The sequence below is a fragment of the Bos javanicus genome, chromosome 18 (assembly GCF_032452875.1).
Source record: "Bos javanicus breed banteng chromosome 18, ARS-OSU_banteng_1.0, whole genome shotgun sequence".
Lineage (NCBI taxonomy): Eukaryota > Metazoa > Chordata > Mammalia > Artiodactyla > Bovidae > Bos > Bos javanicus.
The window spans coordinates 32,382,685-32,404,230 of NC_083885.1; positions in this window are offsets into that span (position 1 = coordinate 32,382,685).

Below are 21,546 nucleotides of genomic sequence, written 5' to 3' on the forward strand. Positions count from 1 at the left end.
TGAAAGAACCCTGGATCCGCAGAGCAGTGCAAAGGATGTGAGTGTGAGAAGATTAAAAAAAAAAATGAGAGAGAACTTTGCCATCCAGCTGTAACTAGTCAGCTTTATGATAATATGACTTGCTGAATCAAGGCCCATCATTACCTGCATTTCTAGTACACCTCCACTGGCACATCCATGCCCCACTTGTGATTTCTCAGTCACTCTTCTATCAAATCATGAGCCATGTTGCTTTGTTGTGTACTGGTTACATGTAGATTTCTCCCTTGTATATTTAGCTCCTAAAACACTAAATGAATAAAAGAAGTTTATTTACAATACTTCATAAACCCTGGAAAAACATGCATGAACTGAGGATAATCTCTCACTACCATTATGAACTGCTTTGACCATAGAAGCAACAAAATCATAAAATCTTAATGAATATTTCTTAGACAAAGGGATGGTGATAGGTTCCTTTAAATATGTCAGAAGATGCTATCTTTGTAGGTCTCCATCTTTTGACCAAGAAGCTATATAAGAATGACATAATCTGAAAAAGATTTCTGCCAGTGGAGGGAAGGGGAATATATATATATATATATTGTATATATATATATACACACATATTTTATATATATACAAATATACATATTTATACATGTATACATATTTGTATACATACATATGTGTATGTTTATATACATATTTTATATATATATAAAACACGAAGTTTCTTTGAATTAGTTATTACTGTTGTTCAGTCACTAAATCATGTCTGACTCTTTGTGACCACATGGACTGGAGTAAAACAGGCTTCCTTATCTTTCACTACCTCCCAGAATTTGCTCAAATTCATGTCTATTGAGTCGAGCTCATATCATCCTTTGCCATCTCATCCTTTGCCTCCCTCTTCTACTTTTGCCTTCAATCTTTCCCAGCATCAGAGTCTTTACCAATGAGTTAGCTCTTCACATCAAGTGGCCAAAGCATAGAAGCTTCAACTTTAGCACCAGTCCTTCCAATGAATACTCAGGGTTGATTTCCTTTAGGATTGACTCATTTACTCTCCCTTCAGTCCAGGGGACTCTCAAGAGTCTTCTCCAGGACCACAATTCAAAAGCATCAATTCTGTGGTGCTCTGCCTTCTTTACAGTCCAACTGTCATATCCATATATGACTATAGGATAAACCATAGCTTTGACTATATGGACCATTGTCAGCAAAGTGATGTCTCTGGTTTGTCATACACTGCCTAGGTTTGTCATAGCTTTCATTCCAAGGAGCAAGCATATTTTAATTTCATGGCTGCTGTCACCATCCACATCAGTTTCGGAGCCCAAGAAACTAAAATGTGTCATTCTTTACACTTTTTCTGTTTGCCAGGAAGTGATGGGACTGGATGCCATGATCTTAGTTTTTTGAATGTTGAGTTTTAAGCCAGTTTTTCCACTCTTCTCTGTCACCCTCATCAAGAGGCTCTTTAGTTTCTCTTCACTTTCTGCCATTAGAGTGGTATCATCTGCATATCTGATGTTATTGATATTTTCCCCAGCAATCTTGATTCCAGCTTGTGATTCATCCAGCCCAGCATTTTGCATGATATACTCTACATATTAGTTATTATGTTGATGCAAAAGTAATTGTAGTTTTGGACTGTGAGTTTTAAATCATTGTAAGTAGGATCAAACACATCTTTATTAATCAAAATAGGAGCATTACTATCAACACAGTTTGATAGTAATGCATAATAAGTTTCCTTATTCCTGTAACATAAAAGTTTATGCCTCAGGATTCACTGAACTCCTGGAAAGCATTTTCTGTCCCTTGCAGGTTGTGGAAGCATTTTCCCTACAAAAAGCTGTCTAGAAGCTTGAAGTAGTCGTATTTGGTTAGTGAGTGGTCAGGAGAACCTGACAGATGAAGCAAAACTGTGTAGCCCAATTTGTTCAACTTCTGAAGCATTGGTTGTGTGACAGACGTGCAGTTAGACATTGCCCTGGAGAATAATTGGACCCTTTCTGTTGACCAATGCTGGCTGCAGGCATTGCAGTGTTTGGTGCATCTCATCAGTTTGCTGAGCATACTTCTCAGATGTAATGGTTTTGCTGAGATGCAGAAAGATATAGTGGATCAGACAGGCAACAGACCACCAAACTGACCAAGACCTGTTTTGGTATAAACCTGGCTTTGGGAAGTGCTTTGGAATCTCTTGGTCCAACCACTGAGCAGGTTGTCACCAATTGTTTTATAAAATCCACTTTTCACCGCATGTCACCATCCAATCAAGAAATGGTTCATTGTATTTGTGTATAATAAGAGAAGATGACATTTCAAAACAATTTATTTTTGATCAGTTTATGAGCCATCCACTTATTGAGCTTTTTCACTTTTCCAATTTGCTTCAAATTCCAAACCATGGTCTACGTTGAATTCTTCAGCAACTTCACATGTAGTTCTAAGAGGATCAGCTTCAGTGATCCTCTCAGTTGATCACTGTCAACTTCTGATGGCTGGCCACTATACTCTTCATCTTCAAGGTTCTTGTCTCCTTTGCAAAACTTCTTGAACCACCACAACACTGTACATTGGTTAGCAGTTTCTGGACCAAAGGTGTTCTGGATTTGTGAGTTCTTTCCAGTGCTTTACAACCCATTTTGAACTTGAATAAGAAAATCACTTGGACTTGCTTTTTGTCTAACATAATTTCCATAGTCTAAAATAAATATAAGCTAAACAGCAAGTAATATCATTAGCAAAGAAAACAAAAAGCAAGAAATGTGCATTAAAATGATGTATAACATAACCACAATTATTAAGAATGTATTCCAATGTCAAATTGCAAATTTAAGCAATGCAAAAACCACAATTATGTTTGCACCAACATAAAAAAATAAACAGGGTGATAATATACAGCCTCGACAATACTCCTTTCCCAATTTTGAACCCAGTCCATTGTTTCATGTCCGGTTCTAGCTGTTGCTTCTTGATTTGCATACAGGATTCTCAGGATTCAGGCAAGGTGGTCTGGTATTCTCTAAGAATTTTTGATAGTTTGTTGTGACCCACAAAGTCAAAGGCTTTAACGTAGTCAATAGAGCAGAAGTAAATGTCTTCCAGGAATCCTCTTGCTTTCTCTGATCTGACAGATGTTGGCAATTTGATCTCTAGTTCCTCTGCCTTTTCGAAATCCAACTTGTACATCTGGAAGTTCTTGGTTCATGCACTGTTGAAGCTTAGCTTGAAAGATTTTGAGCATAATCTTGCTATAGCATGTGGAATGAGTGCAATTGTGTGGTAGCTTGAACATTCTTTGTCATTGCCCTTCTTTGGGATTGGAATGAAAGCTGACTTCCAGTCCTGTGGCCACCGTTGAATTTTCCAAATTTCCTGACATATTGAGTCCAGCCCTTTAACAGCATCATCCTTAAGGATTTGAAATAGCTTAGCTGGAATTTCTGGAGAAGGCAATGGCACCCCACTCCAGTACTCTTGCCTGGAAAATCCCATGGATGGAGGAGCCTGGTAGGCTGCAGTCCATGGGGTCGTTAAGAGTCGTATATGACTGAGTGACTTCCCTTTCACTTTTCACTTTCATGCATTGGAGAAGGAAATGGCAACCCACTCCAGTGTTCTTGCCTGGAGAATCCCAGGGACGGGGAGCCTGGTGGGCTGCCGTCTATGGGGTCGCACAGAGTCGGACACGACTGAAGTGACTTAGCAGTAGCAATAGCAGCAGCTGGAATTTCATCAGCTCCACTAGCTTTTTTGTAGTATTGCTTCCTAAGGCCAACTTGATTTCACACTCCGGAATGTCTGACTCTAGGTGAGTGAGTACATCATTGTGGTTACCCAGGTAATTGAAACTTTTTTTGTATGTATTAGTTCTGTGTATTCTTGCCACCTCTTCTTAATCTCTTTTGCTTCTGTTAGGTCCTTACCATTTTAGAGTTTTAGCTGTGTGTAACATAGTATCCAATTTGTTAAAATCCTTTGACATAATGTTGAGTCACTTAACACTTAGGATTGATGTTGAGTACAAATTATATACACTTGAGTGTTTTGATTTTCCTAAAATTATAAACCAAAAATGTGTTAGATTTTCATCCTAGATTTGCATAGATTATTAATTGGTGATTGAATTTAAAAGCATAACTTTGCTTAGCAAACCAGTGTACAACTTTTATACTACTTTTTATAATAAGGGCACAAGAGGGATCTTAATATCTATTGACTTATACAGAAAAATAATAACTATATTCTAACATATTCCTTAGGCAATGGAAACAATAAGCTTACTTTGCTCTTCTTTCTGTCAAGGACAAGATTTGCAAAGGCAGTATCTTTATATTAGGGAGCTGATGATATTTATAACTACAGCTACTTTTAGATTGCCTTTATTATAATTTTATTATCAATTATCCTATATTAGATTATGTTTAAAATTTTAAGCTAAAGTTTCATATTTTGGAAACAAGAGATGAAGCATATCAATAATGGAAAATATGATACTTTGAGATATTCTATTCAGAATGAACTATGTGTTTTCCCTATCATAAACATAAGCAATACATATTTAGTAATGTGCATTTAGTATGAAAACATTAATAGCAGTTTTCTTAAATTATAGTGTGTTTTAGCTGTTTTCTTTTTATTTTCTGTTTTTTTTTTTAACTTTCTAATTTCCTGATATAAAAACTATGAATAGGTGATCTCAAGTTTTTATCATTAAAAAATATTCAAAAATCCATTTGGAAATATACTTAAATTCTTAAATTGATTTTATTCTTTTTTTCTGTAAATTTATTTGTTTTAATTGGAGGCTAATTACTTTACAATATAGTAGTGGTTTTCACCATACATTGACATAAATCAGCCATGGGTGTACATATGTCCCCCATCCTGAAAGCCCCGTCCACCTCTCTCCCCATCTCATCCCTCAGGGTCATCCCAGTACACCTTCCTTGAGTGGCCTGTCTTATGCATTGAACCTGGAATGGTGATATATTTCATATATGGTAATATGCATGTTTCAATATCTCTCAAATCATCCCACCCTTGCCTTCTTCCACAGAGTCCAAAAGTCTGTTCTTTACATCTGTGTCTCTTTGGCTGTCTCACATATAGGGTCATCGTTACCATCTTTCTAAATTCCATGCTAATGCCAATGCTAAGTTGCTTCAGTCGTGTCCAACTCTGTGCGACCCCATAGACTGGCAGCCCACCAGGCTCCCCCGTCCCTGGGATTCTCCAGGCAAGAATACTGGAGTGAGTTGCCATTTCCTTCTCCAACGCATGAAAGAGAAAAGTGAAAGTGAGGTCACTCAGTCGTGTCCGACTCTTAGCGACCCCATGGACTGCAGCCCACCAGGCTCCTCTGTCCAGGGATCTTCCAGGCAAGAATACTGGAGTGGGGTGCCTTTGCCTTCTCTGCTAAATTCCATACAGCATTAATATACTGTATTGGTGTTTTTCTTTCTGACTTACTTCACTCTGTATAATAGGCTCCAGTTTCATCCACCTCATTAGAACTGATTCAAATACATACTTTGTAATAGATGAATAATATTCCATTTTGTATATGTACCACAGCTTTCTTATCAATTCATCTGCCGATGGTCATCTATAGCACAAATCTATAGCAACATCTAGGTTACTTTCATGTGCTAGCTATTGTAAACAGTGCTGTGATGAACATTGTGGTACATGTGTCTCTTTCAGTTCTGGTATCCTCAGTGTGTATGCCCAGCAATGGGATTGCTGGGTCATACTTTGCCAACAAAGGTTCGACTAGTCAAGGCTATGGTTTTTCCTGTGGTCATGTATGGATGTAAGAGTTGGACTGTGAAGAAGGCTGAGTGCCAAAGAATTGATGCTTTTGAACTGTGGTGTTGGAGAAGACTCTTGAGAGTCCCTTGGACTGCAAGGAGATCCAACTAATCCATTCTGAAGGAGATTAGCCCTGGGATTTCTTTGGAAGGAATGATGCTAAAGCTGAAACTCCAGTACTTTGGCTACCTCATGCGAAGAGTTGACTCATTGGAAAAGACTCTGATGCTGGGAGGGATTGGGGGCAGGAGGAGAAGGGGACGACAGAAGATGAGATGGCTGGATGGCATCACTGACTCAATGGACGTGAGTCTGAGTGAACTCCGGGAGTTGGTGATGGACAGGGAGGCCTGGCGTGCTGTGATTCATGGGGTCACAAAGAGTCGGACACGACTGAGTGACTGATCTGATCTGATCTGATCTGATGGTAGTTCTATTTCCAGTTTGTTAAGGAATCTCCACAATGTTCTCCATAGTGGCCTTACTAGTTTGCATTCACACCAACAGTGTAAGAGGGTTCCCTTTTCTCCACACCCTGTCCAGCATTTATTGTTTGTAGACTTTTTGATATCTGACTGGCATAAGATGGTACCTCATTGTGATTTTGATTTGCATTTCTCTGATGATGAGTGATGTTGAGCATCTTTTCACGTGTTTGTTAGCCATCTGTATGTCTTCTTTGGAGAAATGTCTGCTTAGTTCTTTGGCACATTTTTTGATTGGGTTTTTTATTTTTCTGAAATTGAGCCACAGGAGCTGCTTGTATATTTTTGAGATTAATTCTTTGTCAGTTGCTTCAAGCTATTATTTTCTCCCATTCTGAAGGCTGTATTTTCACCTTGCTTATAGTGTTCTTCATTGTGAAAAAGCTTTTAAGTTTAATTAGGTCCCATTTGTTTATTTTTGCTTTTATTTCCATTACTCTGAGAGGTGGGCCATAGAGGATCCTGCTGTGATTTATGTCTGAGAGTGTTTTGCCTATGTTCTCCTCTAGGAGTTTTATAGTTTCTGGTCTTACATTTAGATCTTTAATCCATTTTGAGTTTATTTTTGTGTTTGGTGTTAGATAGTGTTCTAGTTTCATTCTTTTACAAATGGTTGACCAGTTTCCCAGCACCACTTGTTAAAGAGATTGTCTTTTCTCCATTGTATATTCTTGCCTCCTTTGTCAAAGATAAGGTGTCCATAGTTGCATGGATTTATCTCTGGGCTTTCTATTTTCTTCCATTGATTTATATTTCTGTCTGTGCTAGTACCATACTGTCTTGATTACTGTAGGTTTGATGTATAGTCTGAAGTCAGACAAGTTGATTCCGGAAGTTCCATTATTCTTTCTTCTTTCTTCATTCTTCTTTCAAGGATTGCTTTGGCTATTTGAGGCTTTTTGTACTTCCATACAAATTATGAAATTATTTGTTCTAGTTCTCTGAAAAATACCATTGGTAGCTTGATAGGAATTGCATTGAATCTATAGATTGCTTTGGGTAGTATACTCATTTTCACTATATTGATTCTTCTGATCCATGAACATGGTGTATTTCTCCATCTATTTGTGTCATCTTTGATTTCTTTCATCAGTGTTTTATAGTTTTCTATATATCAAGACCATCCCCATGGAAAAGAAATGCCAAAAAGCAAAATGGTTGTCTGGGGAAGTCTTACAAATAGCTGTGAAAAGAAGACAAGTGAAAAGCAAAGGAGAAAAGGAAAGATACAAACATCTGAATGCAGAGTTCCAAAGAATAGCAAGAAGAGATAAGAAAGCCTTCTTCAGCGATCAATGCAAAAAATAGAGTAAAACAACAGAATGGGAAAGACTAGGAATCTCTTCAAGAAAATCAGAGATACCAAAGGAACATTTCATGCAAAGATGGGCTCGATAAAGAACAGAAATGGTATGGACCTAACAGAAGCAGAAGATATTGAGAGATGGAAAGAATACACAGAAGAACTGCAGAAAAAAGATCTTCACGACCCAGATAATCACGATGGTGTGATCACTCACCTAGAGCCAGACATCGTGGAATGAGAAGTCAAGTGGGCCTTAGAAAGCATCACTACGAACAAAGCTAGTGGAGGTGATGGAATTCCAGTGGAGCTATTCCAAATCCTGAAAGATGATGCTGTGAAAGTGCTACACTCAATATGCCAGCAAATTTGGAAAACTCAGCAGTGGCCACAGGACTGGAAAAGGTCAGTTTTCAACCCAATCCCAAAGAAAGGCAATGCCAAAGAATGCCCAAACTATGAGTGCACAATTGCACTCATTTCACACACTAGTAAAGTAATGCTCAAAATTCTCCAAGCCAGGTTTCAGCAATATGTGAACCGTGAACTTCCTGATGTTCAAGCTGGTTTTAGAAAAGGCAGAGGAACCAGAGATCAAATTGCCAACATCCACTGGATCATGGAAAAAGCAAGAGAGTTCCAGAAAAACATCTATTTCTGCTTTATTGACTAAGCCAAAGCCTTTGACTGTGTGGATCACAATAAACTGTGGAAAATTCTGAAAGAGATGGGAATACCAGACCACCTGACCTGCCTCTTGAGAAATCTGTATGCAGGTCAGGAAGCAACAGTTAGAACTGGACATGGAACAACAGACTGGTTCCAAATAGGAAAAGGAGTATGTCAAGGCTGTATATTGTCACCCTGTTTATGTAACTTACATGCAGAGTACATCATGAGAAATGCTGGGCTGGAAGAAACACAAGCTGGAATCAAGATTGCCAGGAGAAATATCAATAACCTCAGGTATGCAGATGACACCACCATTATGGCAGAAAGTGAAGAGGAACTCAAAAGCCTCTTGATGAAAGTGAAAGTGGAGAGTGAAAACGTTGTCTTAAAGCTCAACATTGAGAAAACTAAGATCATGGCATCTGGTCCCATCACTTCCTGGGAAATAGATGGGGAAACAGTGGAAACAGTGTCAGACTTTATTTTTCTGGGCTCCAAAATCACTACAGATGGTGACTGCAGCCATGAAATTAAAAGAAACTTACTCCTTGGAAGGAAAGTTATGACCAACCTAGAGATAATATTCAAAAGCAGAGACATTACTTTGCCAACAAAGGTCCGTCTAGTCAAGGCTGTGGTTTTTCCTGTGGTCATGTATGGATGTAAGAGTTGGACTGTGCAGAAGGCTGAGCGCCGAAGAATTGATGCTTTTGAACTGTGGTGTTGGAGAAGACTCTTGAGAGTCCCTTTGACTGCAAGGAGATCCAGCCAGTCCATTGTGAAGGAGATCAGCCCTGGGATTTCTTTGGAAGGAATGATGCTAAAGCTGAAACTCCAGTACTTTGGCCACCTCATGCGAAGAGTTGACTCATTGGAAAAGACTCTGATGCTGGGAGGGATTGGGGGCAGGAGGAGAAGGGGACAACAGAGGATGAGATGGCTGGATGGCATCACTGACTCGATGGACGTGAGTCTGAGTGAACTCCGGTTGGTGATGGACAGGGAGGCCTGGCGTGCTGCAATTCATGGGGTTGCAAAGAGTCGGATACGACTGAACGACTGATCTGATCTGATCTGATCTGATATTTGGTGTTTTGTTTCTTTAGGTAAATTTATTCCTAAGTATTTTATTATTTTTGTTGCAATGGTGAATGGAATTATTTCCTTAATTTCCCTTTCTGTTTTCTCATTATTAGTTTATACAAATGCAAGGGATTTCTGTGTATTAATTCTATATCCTGCAACTTTACTGTATTCATTGATTAGCTTTAGTAATTTGGTGTCTTTAGGGTTTTCTATGTAGAGGATCATGTGATCCTCAAACAGTGAGAGGGTTACTTCTTCTTTTCCTATCTGGATTCCTTTTATTCCTTTTTCTTCTCTGATTTCTGTGGCTAAAACTTCAAAAACCATGTTAAATAGTAGTGGTGAGAGTGGGCATCCTTATCTTGTTCCTGACTTTAGGGGAGATGCTTTCAATTTTTCACCATTGAGAATAATGTTTGTTGTGGGTTTATCATATATGGCTTTTATTATGTTGAGTATGTTCCTTCTATGCCTGCTTTCTGGAGAGTTTTTGTCATAAATGGATGTTGATTTTGTCAAAGGCTTTCTCTGCATCTATTGAGATAATCATATGGTTTTTATCTTTCAATTTCTTAATGTGGTATATCACATTGATTGATTTGTGAATATTGTCAAGAATCCTTGCATCCCTGGGATAAAGCCCACTTGGTCATGATGTATGATCTTTTAAATATGTTGTTGGATTCTGTTTGCTAGAATTTTATTGAGGGTATTTGCATCTGTGTACATCAGTGATATTGGCCTGTAGTTTTCTTTTTTTGTGGCATCTTTGTCTGGTTTTGGTATTAGGGTGATGGTGGCCTCATGGAATGAGTTTGGCAGTTTACTTTCCTCTGCAATTTTCTGGAAGAGTTTGAATAAGATAGGTGTTAGCTCTTCTCTAAATTTACGGTAGAATTCACCTATGAAGCCATCTGGTCCTGGGCTTTTGTTTGTTGGAAGATTTTTTATTACAGTTTTGTTTTGTTTTTTTTTTTCAATTCTGCCCTTGCATTTCCCCTATCCAACCCCGCCATACAGACCAGCCATGCAAACAACTTTCACTTATTTAATCAATATGAACACGTACGTATGTATCCAGTATGGGGACAGATGTTAAGGGAAATAACATAGACTGTTCTCTCTTCTCTAACATATATCAAACCACTGGGAAACATATATGATCAAGTGGCAAAAACAACACACATTTGTAAGGTTTCAGAGAAAGAAAAGAGGTCGATTCCCATGCTTGTGATGGGTCTGTTACGATTTTTCTATTTCTTCCTGGTTCAGCTTTGGAAGGTTATACTTTTCTAAGAATTCATCCATTTCTTGCAAGTTGTCCATTTTATTGGCATATAGTTGCTAATAGTAGTCTCTTATATCTTTTGTATTTCTGTGTTGTCTTTTGTGATTTCTCCATTTTCATTTCTAATTTTATTGATTTGGTTTTCCTCCCTTTTTTTCTTGATGAGTCTGGCTAATGGTTTGTCAGTTTTATTCATCTTCTCAAAAAACCAGCTTTTAGTTTTGTTGATTTTTGCCATAGTCTCCTTTGTTTCATTTTCATTTATTTCTGCTCTAGTTTTTATGATTTCTTTCTTCCTACTAACCCTGGGGTTCTTCATTTCTTCTTTTTCTAGTTGCCTTAGGTGTAAAGTTAGGTTATTTATTTGATTTTTCTCTTGTTTCTTTAGGTAAGCTTGTATTGCTATGAACTTTCCCCTTAGCACTGCTTTTACTGAATCCCATAGGTTTTGGGTTGTCGTGTTTTCATTCTCATTCATTTCTATGCATATTTTGATGTCTTTTTTGATTTCTTCTATGATTTTTTGGTTATTCAGACCCGTGTTGTTTAGCCTCGGTATGTTTGTCTTTTTAATAGTTTTTTTTTTTTCCCCCTTGTAGTTGACATCTAATCTTACTGCACTGTGATCAGAAAAGATGTTTGAAATGATTTCAATTTTTTTTAAATTTATCAAGGCTGGATTTATGGCTCAGGATGTGATCTATCCTGCAGAATGTTCTGTGTGCAATTGAGAAAAAGCTGAAATTAATTGTTTTGAGTTGAAATGTCATATAGATATCAATTAGATCGAACTGGTCTATTGTATCATTTAAAGTTTGTGTTTCCTTGCTAATTTTCTGTTTAGTTGATCTATCCATAGGTGTGAGTGGGGTATTAAAGTCTCCCACTATTAATGTGTTACTGTTAGTTTCCCCTTTCATACTTGTTAGCATTTGCCTTACATATTGTGGTGGTCCTATGTTGGGTGCATATATATTTATAATTGTTATATCTTCTTGGATTGATCCTTTGATCATTATTTAGTGCCCTTCTTTGTCTCTTTTCATGGCCTTTATTTCAACATCTATTTTATCTGATATGAGTATTGCTACTGCTGCTTTCTTTTCGTCTCCATTTGTGTGAAATATATTTTAACAGCCCTTCACTTTCAGTCTGTATGTGTCCCTTGTTTTGAGGTGGGTCTCTTATAGACAGCATATATAGGGGTCTTGTTTTTCTATCCACTCAGCTGGTCTTTGTCTTTTGCTTGGAGCATTCAACCCACTTACATTTAAGATAATTATTGATAAGTATGATCCCGTTGTCATTTACTTCATTGTTTTGGGTTCGAGTTTATATACCTTTTCTGTGTCTCCTGTCTAGAGATGATCCCTTAGCATTTATTGAAGAGCTTGTTTGATGCTGCTGAATTCTCAGCTTTTGCTTGTCTGTAAAGCTTTTATATATTTTTTTAATATAAATTTATTTATTTTAATTGGGTGCTAATTACTTTACAATATTGTAGTGGTTTTGCCATACATTGACATGGATCCACCGTGGGTGTACATGTGTTCCCCATCCTGAAGCCCCCTCCTACCTCCCTCCCCATCCCATCCCTCTAGGTCATCCCAGTGAACCAGCCCCAAGCATCCTGTCTCAGGCATCAAACCTGGACTGGTGATCTGTTTCACACATGATAATATACATGTTTCAATGCCATCTCTCTTTCATATTTGAGTAAGATCCTTGCTGGGTATAGTAATCTGGGTTCTAGGTTTTTCTCTTTCACCACTTTAAGTATGTCCTGCCATTCCCTTCTGGTCTGAAGAGTTTCAGTTGAAAGGTCAGCTGTTATCATTATGGGAATACCCTTGGGTGTTTTTTGTTTTTCCCTTGCTGCTTTTAATATTTACTTTTTGTGTTTGATCTTCATTAATTTGATTAATATGTGTCTTAGGGTGTTTTGCCTTGGGTTTATCCTATTTGGGACTCTCTGGGTTTCTTGGGCTTGGGTGGCTATTTCCTTCCCCATTTTAGGGAAATTTTCAACTATTATCTCCTGAAGAATTTTCTCATGGCTTTTCTTTTTGTCTTCTTCTGGGAATCCTATGATTTGGATATTGGGGTGTTTAACATTGTCCCAGAGGTCTCTGAGTTTGTCCTCATTTCTTTTAATTCTTTTGTTCTTTTTTTCTGCTTCATTTATTTCCACCATTCTATCTTCTACCTCACTTAGCCTATCTTCTGCCTCAGTTATTCTACTGTTGGTTCCCTCCAGAGTGACTTTGATCTCAATTATTAAATTATTCATTATTAACTGACTCTTTTTTTTTAATTTCTTATAGGTCCTTGGTAAACATATTTTGTATCTTCTCAATCCTTTTCTCTAGTCTATTTATCTGTAACTCTATTTTGTTTCCAAGATTTGGGATCATCTACACTATCATTCGGAGAAGGCAATGGCACCCCACTCCAGTACTCTTACCTGGAAAATCCCATGGAAAGAGGAGCCTGGTGGGCTCCAGTCCATGGGGTCGCTAAGAGTCAGACACGACTGAGCGACTTCACTTTCACTTTTCACTTTCATGCATTGGAGAAGGAAATGGCAACCTACTCCAGTGTTCTTGCCTGGAGAATCCCAGGGATGGCGGAGTCTGATGGGCTGCCATCATGGGGTCGCAGAGAGTTGGACACGACTGAATCGACTTAGCAGCAGCAGCAGCAGCATACTATCATTATTCTGAATTCTTTTTCACATAGACTCCCTATTTCCTCTCTTTTGTTTGGTTTGGTGAGCATTTACAGGTAAATGCTGCTGAATATTTCTCTGCCTTTTCATTTTGTTTAGATTGCTGTGTTTGGGGTGGTCTTTCTGTATGCTAGAAGTTTGTGCTTCCTCTTTATTCTTTATTGTGGAGGTTGTTCCCTGTGGGTGGGGCTGAACTAGTGGCTTGTCAAGGTCTCCTGGTTAGGGAAGCTTGCATCAGTGTTCTGGTGGGTGGAGCTGGATCTCTTCTCTCTGGAGTGCAATGAAGTGTCCAGTTGTGAGTTTTGAGGTGTCTATGGGTTTGATGTGACTTTGGGCAGCCTGTATTTTAATGCTCAGGGCTATGTTCCTGAATTGCTGAAGAATTAGCATAGTCTTGCTCTGGAAATTGTTGGCTTTTGGGTGGAGCTTAGTTTTAGTGTAAGTATAGAGGCTTTTGGATGAGTTCTTGTGGATTAATGTTCCCTGGAGTCAGGAGTTTTCTGGTATTCTCAAGTTTTGGCTTTAAGTCTTCTGCCTTTGGCTTTCAGTCTTATTCTTACAGTAGCCTCAAACTTCTCCATCCATACAGCACAGGTGATAAAACATCTCAGTTAATGGTGAAAAGATTCTTCACAGTGAGGGACACTCAGAGAAGTTCACAGAGTTACATGGACAAAAGAAAAGGGAGGAGGGAGATAAAAGTAACCAGGAGGAGAATAGCGGGAGTAAAAGGGGAGAGGCCAGTCCAGCCAGTAATCAATTCCTAAGTGTTCTCCACACACAGAACACCCAGAGAGGCTCACAGAGTTAGGTAGAAAAGAGAGGGGGGAGGAAGGATATAGAGATGACCTGGGGGAGAAAAGAGAGAGTCAAAAGGGGGACAGAGCAATCAAACCAGTAATCACACCCCTAAGCAAAAAGTAGGTATTGAAGATTAGATTCTTAAAGGTGCAAAATTGATAACAAATACCAAAAGCAAAGATTACAAATCTCTAGTAGAGGTCAACTCTGAAAAATACAATATTAAAAATACAAAACAAAATAAATCACACAAACACAAAAATGTATATATGAAATTTGCTTTAAAAAATAGGGTCTTTTTTTTGCAAGGTAAGATGACCGTTATATCTACTACTGTGGGCAGGAATCCCTCAGAATAAATGGAGTGGCCATCGTGGTCAACAAAAGAGTCTGAAAGGCAGTACTTGGATGCAATCTCAAAAACGACAGAATGATCTCTGTTTGTTTCCAAGGCAAACCATTCAATATCACAGTAATCCAAGTCAATGCCCCAACCAGTAATGCTGAAGAAGCTGAAGTTGAAGGGTTCTATGAAGACCTACAAGACCTTTTAGAACTAACACCCAAAAAAGATGTCCTTTTCATTATAGGGGACTCGAATGCAAAAGGAGGAAGTCAAGAAACTCCTGGAGTAACAGGCAAATTTGGCCTTGGAATACAGAATGAAGCAGGGCAAAGACTAATAGAGTTTTGCCAAGAAAATGCACTGATCATAACAAACACCCTCTTCCAACAACACAAGAGAAGACTCTATACATGGGCATCACCAGATGGTCAACACCAAAATCAGATTGATTATATCCTTTGCAGCCAAAGATGGAGAAGCTCTATACAGTCAGCAAAAACAAGACCAGGAGCTGACTGTGGCTCAGATCATGAACTCCTTATTGCCAAATTCAGACTTAAATTGAAGAAAGTAGGGAAAACCACTAGACCATACAGGTATGACCTAAATCCCCTTATGATTATATAGTGGAAGTGAGAAATAGATTTAATGGCCTAGATCTGATAGATAGAGTGCCTGATGAACTATGAAATGAGGTTCATGGCATTGTACAGGAGACAGGGATCAAGATCATCCCCGTGGAAAAGAAATGCAAAAAAGCAAAATGGCTGTCTGGGGAGGCCTTACAAATAGCTGTGAAAAGAAGAGAAGCAAAAAGCAAAGGAGAAAAGGAAAGATATAAGCATCTGAATGCAGGGTTCCAAAGAATAGCAAGAAGAGATAAGAAAGCCTTCTTCAGCGATCAATGCAAAGAAATAGAGGAAAACAACAGAATGGGAAAGACTAGAGATCTCTTCAAGAAAATTGGAGATACCAAGGGAACATTTCCTGCATGGGCTTGATAAAGGACAGAAATGGTATGGACCTAACAGAAGGAGAAAATATTAAGAAGAGATGGCAAGAATACACAGAAGAAGTGTGCAAAAAAGATCTTCACGACCCAGATAATCACGATGGTGTGATCACTCACCTAGAGCCAGACATCCTGGAATGTGAAGTCAAGTGGGCCTTAGAAAGCATCACTACGAACAAAGCTAGTGGAGGTGATGGAATTCCAGTGGAGCTATTCCAAATCCTGAAAGATGATGCTGTGAAAGTGCTGCACTCTATATGCCAGCAAATTTGGAAAACTCAACAGTGGCCACAGGACTGGAAAAGCTCAGTGTTCATTCCAATCTCAAAGAAAGGCAATGCCAAAGATGCTCAAACTACCACACAATTGCACTCATCTCACACACTAGTAAAGTAATTCCCCAAATTTTCCAAGCCAGGCTTCAGCAATATGTGAACCATGAACTTCCTAATGTTCAAGCTGGTTTTAGAAAAGGAAGAGGAACCAGAGATCAAATTGCCAACATCCGCTGGATCATGGAAAAAGCAAGAGAGTTCCAGAAAAACATCTATTTCTGCTTTATTGACTAAGCCAAAGCCTTTGACTGTGTGGATCACAATAAACTGTGGAAAATTCTGAAAGAGATGGGAATACCAGACCACCTGATCTGCCTCTTGAGAAACCTATATGCAGGTCAGGAAGCAACAGTTAGAACTGGACATGGAACAACAGACTGGTTCCAAATAGGAGAAGGAGTACGTCAAGGCTGTATACTGTCTCCCTGCTTATTTAACTTCTATGCAGAGTACATCATGAGAAACGCTGGACTGGAAGAAACACAAGCTGGAATCAAGATTACCAGGAGAAATATCAGTAACCTCAGATATGCAGATGACGCCACCCTTATGGCAGAAAGTGAAGAGGAACTCAAAAGCCTCTTGATGAAAGTGAAAGTGGAGAGTGAAAAAGTTGGCTTAAAGTGCAACATTCGGAAAACGAAGATCATGGCATCTGGTCCCATCACTTCATGAGAAATAGATGGGGAAACAGTGGAAACAGTGACAGACTTTATTTTTCTGGGCTCCAAGATCATTGCAGATGGTGACTGCAGCCATGAAATTAAAAGACGCTTACTCCTTGGAAGGAAAGTTATGACCAACCTAGATAGCATATTGAAAAGCAGAGACATTACTTTGCCAACAAAAGTTCGTCTAGTCAAGGCTATGGTTTTTCCTGTGGTCATGTATGGATGTGAGAGTTGGACTGTGCAGAAGCCTGAGCGCCGAAGAATTGATGCTTTTGAACTGTGGTGTTAGAGAAGACTCTTGAGAGTCCCTTGGACTGCAAGGAGATCCAACCAGTGCATTCTGAAGGAGATCAGCCCTGGGATTTCTTTGGAAGGACTGATGCTAAAGCTGAAACTCCAGTACTTTGGCCACCTCATGCGAAGAGTTGAGTCATTGGAAAAGACTGTTGCTGAGAGGGATTGGGGGCAGGAGGAGAAGGGGACAACAGAGGATGAGATGGCTGGATGGCATCACTGACTCGATGGACGAGAGTCTGGGTGAACTCCAGGAGTTGGTGATGGACAAGGAGGCCTGGCGTGCTGTGAGTCATGGGGTTGCAAAGAGTCGGACACGTCTGAGCGACTGAACTGAACTGAGTAGGTTATAACAGAGAAGGCAATGGCACCCCACTCTTGTACTCTTGCCTGGAAAGTCCCATGGATGGAGGAGCCTGGTTGGTTGCAGTCCATGGGTTTGCTAAGAGTCAGACACGACTAAGCAACTTCACTTTCAATTTTCACTTTCATGCATTGGAGAAGGAAATAGCAACCCACTCCAGTGTTCTTGCCTGGAGAATCACAGAGATGGCAGAGCCTAGTGGGATGCCGTTTATGGGGTCACACAGATTTGGACACGACTGAAGCAACTTAGCAGCAGCAGCAGCAGTAGGTTATAAAAATGAAAATTAAAGGAGTAATAAAGAACTTAAAAATTAAAAAATATATTTTTTAAATATGATAATAGTAAAAATATATTTAGGAATTTCTCTGGAGTTTTTGAAGGTAGTGTGTGGTCAGTTCAGTTTCAGATAGTTTCTTGCTCCAACTTATACTTCTTCTCAAGGTCTATAGGCCCCTTCCAGTGCTTAGTCAATGCTAACTACAGGGTTTTAATCTGTTGCACCTGTCACTTCCAGAGTGGTTCCCTCTTTGTTTATTTTGGCTTTCTGTTTGCAAGTCTCTCTTCAGTGTCTAATTTCCACCCTGACACAAGTGGGTGAAGGTGGTAGTTTATTTAGGCTCATTTGTTCAGTTGTGCAGTGGAGAAGGAGGAACACTGCAAACAAATATCACTGGCATGTGTGGGGAGTGCTCACAGTGTATGGACCACACTGGGTTTGCCCCAGCTCATGGCATGTGTGCTTTCCTGGTCTACACCGCTCAGGCTTCAGGTTGCTCTGCAGGTGAACTGTCCAAAGCGGGCCCTGGGTTTCATGCACTTCCCAGATCTAAGCTGCTCAGGTTCAGGTTCTCAGGTACTCCACAAAGACATAGCCTCGGTTGAGCATGTGTTTAGTGTCCTTTCCAGGTCCGAGCAGCTCAGGCAACCAGGTGCTGGCGAGTGCACTGTCCCAGGTGGGCTGTGCATCTTAATCACCTCCCTGGTCCTGGCCACTCAGTTTCCCAGATGTGCTGCAACAGCGCCATCTCAGGTGTGTCGTGTGTCTCCTCTGGGGAGCTGATCTCTGGCTGCAACCCTCCTAACAGATGTCAACCCTCCAGGATCCCAGGAAGACTTGGTTAGCAACTTTGAGCCTGCTCACGTTTGATGGAGGATGTCCTTTGCCTTCTGGCTTTGGCTGTCGCCCACCTGCCTCTTTGCCTCCAGTGGGGGGATGGGCCGATCTGCAGTAGGCTAGCTCTCCTTTGGTATTCATACAATCCTTCATTCTGTGAACAGGTCAGGCTGTGCCTTAAGTTAGAGCTTTTCGCAAGCAAGTTCTCCGCCCCCCCCACCCCGGCTATCCCACCTTTTGGGTTGCTATCTCACGTTAGCTCTCTCAGATTGTCCTCAGGGCATTCAGGCCCGGTCCTTACCCTAAGCATGCAACCCGCACCTCCCTGTTCAGCTCCTGCTCGCTGGTGGCTAACGTGAGCATCTGGCTACTTCTCCACTGGGAGTTGCAGTTAGGTGCATATTCTGTGTTGTGTTTTGTTTTGTTTTCCTCCTAGTTATGTTGCCCGCTGAGATTCCAAACTCCCCACAGACCCACCAGTGAGACGGTTTCCTGGTGTTTGGAAACTTCTCCTCCTTCACAACTCCCTCCCCAGAATGGGTCTCATCCCTAACTCTTTGGTCTCTCTTTTTGTCTTTTATACTTTCTCCTACCTCCTTTCCAAGAGAATGGGCTGCCTTTGTGGGTGCCTGGTATCCTCTGCCAGAATTCAGAAGTTGTTTTGTGGAAGTTCCTCACATTCAAATGACATTTTGATGAATTTGTGGGGAGAAAGTGGTCTCCCTGTCCTATTCCTCTGCCATCTTAGGACTGCCCCCTGATTTTATTCTTATATTCATTTCAGTTCTGTTCGGTTCAGTCGCTCAGTTGTGTCTGACTCTTTGGGACTCCATGAATTGCAGCACGCCAGGCCGCCCTGTCCATCACCAACTCCCGGAGTTCACCCAGACTCACGTCTATCGAGTCAGTGATGCTATCCAGCCATCTCATCCTCTGTCGTCCCCTTCTCTTGCCCCCAATCCCTCCCAGCATCAGAGTCTTTTCCAATGAGTCAACACTTCGCGTGAGGTGGCCAAAGTACTGGAGTTTCAGCTTTAGCATCAGTCCTTCCAAAGAAATCCCAGGGCTGATCTCCTTCAGAATGCACTGGTTGGATCTCCTTGCAGTCCAAGGGACTCTCAAAAGTCTTCTCTAACACCACAGTTTAAAAGCATCAATTCTTTGGCGCTCAGGCTTCTGCACAGTCCAACTCTCACATCCATACATGACCACAGGAAAAACCATAGCCTTAACTAGATGAACCTTTGTTGGCAAAGTAATGTCTCTGCTTTTGAATATGCTATCTAGGTTGGTCATAACTTTCCTTCCAAGGAGTAAGCGTCTTTTAATTTCATGGCTGCAGGCACCATCTGCGGTGATTTTGGAGCCCAGAAAGATAAAGTCTGTCACTGTTTCCACTGTTTCCCCATCTATTTCCCATGAAGTGATGGGACCAGATGCCATAATCTTCGTTTTCTGAATGTTGAGCTTTAAGCGAACTTTTTCACTCTCCACTTTCACTTTTATCAAGAGGCTTTTGAGTTCCTCTTCACTTTCTGCCATAAGGGTGGTGTCATCTGCATATCTGAGGTTACTGATATTTCTCCTGGCAATCTTGATTCCAGCTTGTGCTTCTTCCAGTCCAGCGTTTCTCATGATGTACTCTGCATAGAAGTTAAATAAGCAGGGTGACAATATACAGCCCTGGCGTACTCCTTTTCCTATTTGGAACCAGTCTGTTGTTCCATGTCCAGTTCTAACTGTTGCTTCCTGACCTGCATACAAATTTCTCAAGAGGCAGATCAGGTGGTCTGGTATTCCCATCTCTTTCAGAACTTTTCACAGTTTATTGTGATCCACACAGTCAAAGGCTTTGGCATAGTCAATAAAGCAGAATAGATATTTTTAATTTTGTCTTCCGTATAATATATTAATCACTCAAACCTTATTGGAACTTATTAACTCTTTAAGAAATTAGTTTCTATCATTTTACCTTATTATTAAAAGTTTTCTAATTTTTAAAAAATTAATTTATTTCTTTGGCTGCATTGGGTTTTATTTAGGTCTTCCCTAAATAAAGGAAGGTGGCTCAAACAGTAAAGAATCTGCCTGTAATGCAAGAGACTTGGATTCAGTCCCTGGGTTGGGAGGCTTCCCTGGAGAAAGGAATTGAAATCCACTCCAGTATTCTTGCCTGGAAAATCCCATGGACAGAAGAGCCTGGCAGATTGCAGTCCATAGAGTCACAAAGAGCCAGACTCATTTGCACCACTTGGGATCTTTAGTTGTGTCATGTATACTCTTAGTATTAGCATGTGGGATCTAGTTCCCTCAACAGGCATCCAACCCATGTTCCCTGAATTGGGAGGTTGGAGTCTTAGCAACTGGACCACTGGGGAAGTCCCCCCCAAGTTGCTAATTTTAAAATCTGCTTGTGTCCTATTATTAAGTACATTTGTTGTTGTTGTTCAGTTGCTCTGTTGTGTCTGGCTTTTTGCAGTCCCATGGACTGCAGCATACCAGGCTTCCTTGTTCTTCACCATCTATCAGAGCTTGCTCAAACTTGTCTATTGAGTCAGTGATGCCAGAGTGATCTTGTCCTCCACTGTCCCCTTCTCCTCCTGCCTCCAATCTCCCAGCATCAAGGTCTTTTCTAATGGGTAGGATCTTGCCATCAGGTGGCCAATGTATTAGAGCTTCAGCATTAGTCATTCCAATGAATATTCAGGGTTGATTTCCTTTAGGATTGATTGGTTTATCTCTTCATAGTCCAAGGGGCTCTCAAGAGTCTTCTCCAACACCACAGTTTGAAAGCATCAGTTCTTTGGCACTCAGCCTTATTTATGGTCCAACTCTCACATCCATACATGACTACTGGGGACAACATAGCTTTGACTAGATGGACCTTTGTTAGCAAAGTAATGTCTCTGCTTTTAAATATGCTGTCTAGGTTTGTTATAGCTTTTCTTCCAAGGAGCAAGTGTCTTGATTTCATGGCCACAGTCACCATCTGCAGTGATTTTGGAACCCAAGAAAATAAAGTCTGTCACTGTTTTCATTGTTTCCCCATCTATTTGCCATGAAGTGATGGGACCGCATGCTATGGTCTTTGTTTTTTGAATGTTGAGTTTTAAACCAGCTTTTTCACTCTTCTCCTTCACCTTCATCAAGAGGTTCTTTACTTCCTCTTCACTTTATGCCTTAAGGGTGGTGTCATCTACATATCTGAGGTTACTGACATTTCTCTCGGCAATTTT